Genomic DNA, 9,322 nt, shown 5'->3' on the forward strand with positions numbered 1-9,322 from the left:
ATATACATACATATATATATATATATATATATATATATGCAGAAATTCAAAGTCATCCTTGGCTACAAAAGGAGTTTAAGGTTAGCTTGAGATGCATGAAAGCCTGTTTCAAAAATAAAATAAAATTAACTTAAAGAAAAAGACTATAGCCGGGCAATGGTGGCACATGCCTTTAATCCCAGCACTTGGGAGGCAGAGGCAGGCAGATTTCTAAGTTCAAGGCCAGCCGGGTCTACAGAGTGAGTTCCAGGACAGCCAGGGCTATACAGAGAAACCCTGTCTCAAAAAAACAAAAAGAAAAAGGGCTGGTGAGATGGCTCTGTGGGTAAGAGCACTGACTGCTCTTCCAAAGGTCATAAGTTCAAATCCCAGCAACCACATGGTGGCTCACAACCACTCATAATGAAATCTTATACCCTCTTCTGTGTACTCATTTATAATAATAAATAAATCTTTTTAAAAAAAAAAAGACTATAAAGCAAAAACAAGAGGATCTAGGGAGACGGCTCAGTTGGTGACATGAGAACCTGAGTCCATTCCCAGAACCCATATGAAGAAAAAAAAGAAGACCAAAATCTGGGCACGGTAGCACACATTCGTAATCCCAGAGAGGGAGACAGAGGCAGGTCAGCTTCCCAGGGCTCACTAGCCATCCAGCTTAGCATAATCAGAAAGTTTTCAGGCCAGTGAGAGATGCTAAGAAAAAGAGGGACAGCACTAGGAATGTCCTATAGTCTCCACATGCCTGTACATTCTTCTGAGAATGTGTCCGGGCAGCAGAAGTCTCAACAGAAAAAGATACAGGAACACTGTTCTAAACTCCCGAAGATACTTTCTAGAGACAGGAGATGAGCAGGGTGATGGTGGCTCACACCTTTAGTCTCAGGACTCAGGAGGCAGAGACAGACAGATCCCTGAGCTCAAGGCCAGTCCAATGCCAAGTTCCAGGATAGCCAGGGAAATACAGAGAAACTCCTTGTCACAAACAAACAGACAGAAAACAAACAAACAAACAAACAAAACCTAGGCAATGATGGTGAGAGAGCCTTTAAGCCAAGCACTCAGAAGTAGAAGCTGGCTGGCAAGGAGTCCAGCCTGGTCTACAGAGTAAGTTCCAAGAAGCCAGGTCTACAAAGAGAAACATTGTTTCAAAAAACCAAAAACAGCTGGGAAGTGGTGGCCCACGCCTTTAATCCCAGCACTTGGGAGGCAGAGGCAGGCGGATTTCTGAGTTCGAGGTCAGCCTGGTCTACAGAGTGAGTTCCAGGACAGCCAGGGTTATACAGAGAAACCCTGTCAAAAAAAAAAACAAAAACAAAAACAAAAACGAGAAACAGAAAGAAAGAGGGATTAAAGGAGGGACGGAGGAAAATGGAGGAGGAGGGGGGAGGAGGGGGGCAGTACAGGGAGGACGGGGCACGAGGGTTAGAGGAGGGAGAGGAGAAGACAACCTGGGAAACAACTCATATGCACAACACTATTCCTGGTGAAGGAAATCCCATAGTTTTCTACCCATCCTGACTGTCTTAGCCTGAAGAAAGTGTTTCGGGGTTGTTTTGTTTTTGTTTTACAACCCACACAACCCCAGAAGACTAAGGCTAGGCATTCCAAGTCTCAGGAAGAGTCTCCAAAGGGGTTTCTTTCTTTTTTATTTATTTATTTATTTATTTTAGTTTTTTTCGAGGCAGGGATTCTCTGTGTAGCCCTGGCTGTCCTGGAACTCACTCTGTAGACCAGGCTGGCCTCGAACTCAGAAATTCACCTGCCTCTGCCTCCCAAGTGCTGAGATTAAAGGCGTGTGCCACCACTGGCTGGCTGGGATTTCTTTTTAAATCAAGAAATCCCTATGAAAATATAGCCAGAGTTTCTCTCCAATCCAGAGAACTCCTCTTAAGCCTGTCTCTATTTATAAGCAATGAAGAAAGTCCTCACGTCGGGCGGTGGTGGCGCACACCTTTAATCCCAGCACTTAGGAGGCAGAGGCAGGCAGATTTCTGAGTTCCAGGCCAGCCTGGTCTACAGAGTGAGTTCCAGGACAGCCAGGGCTACACAGAGAAACCCTGTCTCAGAAGAAGAAGAAGAAGAAGGAGAAGAAGAAGAAGAAGAAGAAGAAGAAGAAGAAGAAGAAGAAGAAGAAGAAGAAGAAGAAGAAGAAGAAAAGTCCTCACATGAGGGAAAAATTCACAAAGTCCCCAAACCATACAGTCAGGAGTGTCAAACAATCTTCAGGCATCTCTGTTGTTACCTCATAGCTCACCAGAGGAGACAGGGGGATGAGAATCTGTCTGTTTGCAAGGTCACAAAAGCTTCTACGACCATCAAACTTGAAAACCAGAGCATTAAATCACGAGGAACCTTTCTGGTGCCTTACATGGGGAAGAATCCCTCAGCCACCGAACCAAGTAGATTCACACAGACAGGAAAGCCGACTGAAGCTCCCTTCCCCAGAAACATTTCAGCTGATCATTCACATACATCTTTCCTGAGGGGCCACCAAACAGACTCAAAATTGTTGCTTGTAGGCTAGAGGCTTCCACAGCTACTGCCTTAATGTAGGGCATGGTGGGAGGTGGGGGTGGGAAAGAGAGAGAGAGAGGGAGGGAGAAAGGGAAGGAGGGAGGGAGGGAGGGAGGGAAGGAGAGAAAGAGGCAAGCTGTGGGACTTAGCCTCTCAAAACTGCCACGTGATTTCCTAATGGAGCTTTCTGTCTACACTCCAACTACACTAAAGAGAGTGAAAATTTTCTCAGTTTTGCTCAAAGTATTCCAAATGCCTCAAAAGCACTTGATATTTTGGGTCCAATAAATCTGTAGAATGAACCAATCATTGTGATTTATTAGGAAAATAATAGAAAATTTCCCAATATTTAGATAGAGAACATGACAAAATCCTCAGCCTCATTTAAAATTTTTGTTTGTTGGTTGGGTTTTTTCTTTCTTTTTCTTTTTTTTTCTTATGGTTTTTCGAGGCAGGGTTTCTCTGTGTAGCTCTGGCTGTCTTGGAACTCACTCTGTAGATCAGGCTGGCCTTGAACTTAGAAATCCACCTGCCTCTGCCTCCCAAGTTCTGGGATTAAAGGTGAGTGCCACCACTACCTGGCCACTTGACCTTTGAATAACACTAAAATCGCCAACAAGCTATGAATGGAAGGGCTGGCCTTTCCATGGGAAATTCTCATCCTCATGCTTAAGGTTGAAGAACCAAGTGCCTTCTCCTTAACATAAGACAGGGGTCCCAGCAGCGTGTCATTTGTATGCCGCACCATCTTGCACCATCTTAAAAGGCTTGACTGAGCACAAGGAGGTAAAAGAAACATAGTGACTACACTAGAAAGGAAATTGAACATATGACAGGGTTGTATATAGCATGTTCTATGGAATATACATAAATATATATCTGTGTATATGTATGTATGTATGTATGTATGTATGTATGTATGTATGTATGTATGTGTATTTGGCTATTAAGTCTAGCCTGGTGCATACTTTTAGTTCCAATACTTAGGAAGCAGAGGCAGGAGGATCTCTCAGTTCAAGTCCAGCCTGGTCTACAGAGTGAGCTCATAGATAGTCAAGGCTACATAGAGAAAATTTGCCTCAAAACAAAAAAAAACAAAACAAAACAAAAAACAAAAAACAATAAAAAAACATAAATGAAGTTATAAAAATTGCAAGTATAGGGCAAGAATAAATAAGTAAACAAATGTAGTCCTTGATGCCAACAACAAATAATTCAAAATTTAAACCCAGACAGTATTTATAAGCAGTGTTAGGGGAAAGTAAGAGAAAGAAAAAAAGTCACCCACATTGGGGAAAGAAAGAAAGACACTGAATAACGTGTTTTCAGATGACCTAAACCTGCATTAAGGTCCTACCAAAGCCCCACTCGGTAAAGCTGTGGGACATAAAATCAACGCAGCCCTCCAAGAAATGAAGAACATCCCACCCATGAACAGCATCCTCCCAGGTACAATGCTCATGAGGAGCCGGGCAATGGTGGCACACGCCTTTAATTTCAGCATTTGGGAGACAGAGGCAGGCAGATTTCTGAGTTCCAGGCCAGCCTGGTCTACAGAGTGAGTTCCAGGACAGCCAGGGCTACACAGAGAAACCCTGTCTCAGAAAAAAAAAAATTGTTTTCAGCCAGCGGTGGTGGCACATACTTTTAATCCCAGCACTTGGGAAGCAGAGGTAGGCGGATTTCTAAGTTCGAGGCCAGCCTGGTCTACAGAGTGACTTCCAGGACAGCCAGGTTATACAGAGAAACCCTGTTTCAAAACAAAACAAAACAAAAATAAATAAATAAAAATAAAAATAATTGTCTTCTCTTAAATTGATGTAGAAATTAACACAAACCCACATTAGACTCAAGTAAGTTTGTTTTCTAACTAACAGCATGCTGCTTATAAATTATGTAAAAAATACAATGGACTAGGGTAGCCCACACTATTGGAGGGAAAAAAATGTTGGAGAATGTGTTCAACTTATTTTCAATATTTCTCTATGAATTTACATTTTGTTGTTGACTATAAGTGAAATGCAATATTGGAAGAGTAGTAGAAACACCAGTGAGCAAAAGAGAATAGACTAGAAAACCAGAGATGGATCCCCAGGTGCATAATCAACCTAGCTTCACAAAGATGCCCAAGTTTTCCTGGTTCTACCAGTATCGGCTCAGATGTGAGTGGCAAGCCCTGCATGGATTCGCAGCATCACCTAGCTAGAACCCAACAACCTGAACACAGCTCTGAGGCCACAGTGATATCCAGCAAGGCACCATTGTGGGTGTAGGCTATGTATGTGGGCATCCATACACATCGTATCACCTCCACATGTTTCCAGAGCATGCTGAGACCTGTGTGACTCCAGGAGCAGTGAACCACACAGGAATCATTCTGGCCCCCGAGGACCAACCCCATCGAAAGCTGTGTTCAGATTTCCATGGCAACAGAGTGAGAAAGTTATTTCCAAACCCAAACTCCCCACAGTGATGAGAAATGGATACATCCCTTTCTGACTCATCAGGAGGACTGTCAGAAAGAGCAGGGAAGATGATGCCAAGTCTCAGGAAGGACATGAGCATCTGGGATGTTCACTTCCTGCTGCTAGGAGCGGGGATTAGCAGAACTTTGGAAAATTGACCATATCGAGCAAAATGATGCATGCATTCCGATCCCCAAAGCCTTCTCTCGGGAATACATCCAACAGCTTTAACTATGCGTGTCCCCTAAAGACATGGACAGGAATATTCACAGCAGAATACAAAAGCTGTGTTAAATTCACAAAAGAAGGGCTTCAGTGTGAGGACTAGTACACACAGTGGGTTGGGTGAAGTTCAGGAATACCACTGTAGGTCAAACACTGTACACAAAAGAATTTGAATTCAGTGACTCCAGGGACACAGTTTTTCACTATGTATTGGTCAAAAGTATTGAAAGGCACTGGGCAGTGGTGGCACATCCCTTTAATCCCAGCACTTGGGAGGCAGAAGCAGGCAGATTTCTGAGTTTGAGGCTAGCCATGCATGTGCACACACACATACACAAGCTAAAGATATTTTACTTATACATTGAGGTATAGTATCCTGTCCAGTGGAATCCATCTATACATTTACTAACCATCAATAAAGAGGAAGGAGGAGAAGGAAGGAAAGGGTTAAGAAATCAACTTCAATTCAAAACAAAATTTCCAACAACTTCTTTTTTTTGTTGTTTTTTTTTCGAGACAGGGTTTCTCTGTATAGCCCTGGCTGTCTAAAACGGCCCTAAAATTACTTCTGCTGTTTTGTTCTACATATGTCTATAAAGCATTGACAATTATAAAATCAAAATATCAATCAACTCTGAAAAATGTTAAAGATGCTACATACTAGAGTATTCAATTTTTAGTGAAAACTTAATTGTTTATGTAAAAATAAGCAAGTACATCCATCTCATTGATATCCAAATTTAAACCTGGGCAGTGTTGCCGGGATGTGGTGGCGCATGCCTTTAATCCCAGCACTTGGGAGGCAGAGATAGGCGGATTTCTGAGTTCAAGGCCAGCCTGGTCTACAGAGTGAGTTCCAGGACAGCCAGGGTTATACAGAGAAACCCTGTCTCGACTCCCCCTCCCCGAAAAAAATCCAAATTTGATTTTTTGTTAATACATTGTGAAAGTATATGTGTAGCAAATAATTATAAATATTATGATTTATTATCAATAAGTGTTTGATTTATATACCTGATATGCATATATATGTATATATGCACATATGTATATGTACATATACATACATACACATACATACAGGGTTGCATAAAAATATATCAGATGAATAGAACAGATTAGATCTCCAGCCTTGGTATACTTAGATGGCACCAATGAGGTCTGCCAGATGTTTCCAGAGTGGTCTATCAAATGGTTTCACTGTGCTCTACCAGATGGCTCCAGAGTGGTTTGCTATAGGTAGGCCTCCAGCATGATCTATCAGATGGCTCCAGAGTTGTCTACCAGATGTGTCTACAGTAGTTTCTCAGATGTTTCCAGAATGGTCTACCAGATGGCTCCAGCCTTAGTATACTTAGATGGCACCGATGAGGTCTACCAGATGTCTCCAGAGTGGTTTACTATAGCTCTCTAGCATGATCTATCAGATGGCTCCAGAGTTGTCTACCAGATGCATCTACGGTAGTCTCTCAGATGTTTCCAGAATGGTCTACCAGATGGCACCAGCCTGATCTACCAGATGTCCTCATTCTAGTCTACCAGATGTTTCCAGAATGGTGTATTAAATGTTTTCAGTCTAGTCTACAGATGTTCTTAGAATGGTCTACCAGGACTACAGACACTCCTAACTTGGCTTTCCAGCATGGTCTATGAGATATCTGAATCAATGTCTAGGTTAAGGTGCAGAGGTTAGGTGGTAGCAGGATTCACAGCAGGCTTCTGGGCTGCTCCTGGGGCTTCTCTGCCTCACCTCACTCCTCTGCCTGGGTCTTCAAGGAAGACCAGGAAGGAGACAAGGAAGCCTCATCCACCGTGGACATCTGAAACAACTTATATTGAAGCTGCAGAGTGCTCGAGGGAAATTTTTATGTTACTATTCTTTACATTACACATGTGCATAGCAACAACAGTTCCGGATACCTGAAATACATTACAACAAGCAAAGGAGAAAAAAAAATGCTTAGTATTTTTTTTAAGGAAGGCAATATGAATGAATTTTCCCATAAAAACTGAACTCTTGGGGTTGGAGAGATGGCTCTGTGTTTAAGAGCACTGGCTGCTCTTCCAGAGGCCCCGGGTTAAATTCCCAGCACCCACATGGCAGCCCACAACTGTCTGTAACCCCAGTTCCAGGGGATCTGACACCCTCATACCAATGCATATAAAATAAAGTTAAAAAAAAAATCAAAACTGAACTCTCTTGCACAGTTCTGAGTGGAAGACAGGCCATGAAGAAAAGAGCTCCCTCTGTCACTAGGGTGCCCTGGGGATACTGGAAAGCTCTGTTTCTACCCCCAACTTAAGAGGAGATCTGGGGTTACTGGAAGGAGCTATAAGGTGAGAAAAACGAGGGGCTGTGAAGTCCAGGGCTCAGTGAGCTGAGCCTAGGGAGCTGCCCCGTGCCCTTCCCAGCCCAGCCCAGGGGCAGCATTGTTACACAGTTCATTGTGCTCGGAAGCTATTCTCAGCCTTGTCTGCATCTCATCCTCCCCTTCCTCCCCCTCCTCCTCTTCCTCCCCTCCCCTCTTACATTGTTCCCTCTTTCCTCCAGCTCAGTCCTGGCCTCCCCATCTGCTTCCCCCTTTCCTGTTTTCTGTCCAGCCTTCATCCCTGCCACCCTCTAGAGGTTTCTATGAATGGAGAAAGAGGAAAACACAAACTCAGGAGCTAGCCCAAGGAGGGCATAGGCCTAGTCACATGGCCTTGGCCAAGCCTGACCTGGCTGGGTATGTCTTTCCAGTGGATGTGGCCTGGTCAGTCACTCCGGCCTTGTATATTTCATGACATGGCTAGAGAAGAGTTAGTTTAGAGTCTAGAGTCTGAAGCTGACGTCCACTACTCTGCCTCAGAGCTGAGCACCAGCCACTGTGTCTACCAATAAGTGTATAAGCAACAGCAGAACCTTCCCTGAAGCTGGCCAGCTTGGCCACACATGGTGGACTACAGAGCCCGTGTTGTGATGAATATTATTTGGGGGCTTCTACTCCATCTTAGATCACTTGGTTCCCAAATAAAAGACACAAAACCTTTATATTTATAATAAGCCTTATAGCATTTGAGCTGGGCAGATATTAGCCCTCTCTGCTATTTGTCTATGTCATGCCAATAATCCAGAGATATCACTTGTCATGTTCCACCTGGGCTGCTCCTACTCCCAGGCCAACCCTCATGGCCATGGCCCATGAGTCACCAACCTCATGGAGCCTTCTTCCTTCCTCCTCCTCCTCTCTCTGCCTCAGACCCCAAGCCCCCTGGGAACTGAAACCCCGCCTATCTCTCTTCTGCCCAGCTACAGGCTGTAAGCATCTTTATTCAACCAATAGTTTTAAATGAAGGAGCAAGGTTTGCACAACAAAAGCTAGTACAAGGGGAAAATTCACTTGTCTGGAGGCATCTAGACCTTGGGATACAGTATTTAGCATTGCAATACAGAGCAACAGGCCAAATCTCAACAAGCATATGATAGCAGAGAACCACATGACCCATCTGAGTGGCACTGGACAGACAGTATTTGGAAGGCCGGCACTGCCTGTCCACCTTCCTTGCTGCCAAGTCTTGGGGCATTGCCCCCTGTCCTGGTAGAAGAGGGCTAAGCCCCTGAACCAGGACTGGAATATCAATGTGGGTTAGTTCCCTGCTGTGGGTCTTATGAGGTAGCTCCTAGAATCCTCTGCCAGGCTTGTCATCCCTAAGAGAAGTCACTGGTGATGGGGGCTGTCTACCCAGCATGGCAGTTAGAGTCTGACCAAAGGATCTACGACCAGTGAGTTCAGTGAGATGCAATTTACCATCTAAACTGGGACATACTTGGAAATAAAATTAAAAAAAAAAAAAAAACATTTTGAAAAGTGACACTAGGGTAGCTACGCATGGTGATACATCCCTTTAATCCAAGTACTCAGAGGCAGAGGCAGGTGGAGCTCTGCGAGTTTGAGGCCAGCTTGGTCTACAGAGTGAATTCCAGGACAGCCAGGGCTACACAGAGAAACCCTGTCTCGAAGAGAAAAGAAAAGTTATAGTAGGGAGGCTGAGGATATGGCATAGTACCTGAAGTGCTTCTTAGCAAGCACAAAGACCAAAGGCGACACCGAGAACCCACGTGAAATAAAAAATAA

Source organism: Mastomys coucha, unplaced genomic scaffold (genome assembly GCF_008632895.1).
Source record: "Mastomys coucha isolate ucsf_1 unplaced genomic scaffold, UCSF_Mcou_1 pScaffold3, whole genome shotgun sequence".
In the NCBI taxonomy this organism is placed as follows: Eukaryota; Metazoa; Chordata; class Mammalia; order Rodentia; family Muridae; genus Mastomys; species Mastomys coucha.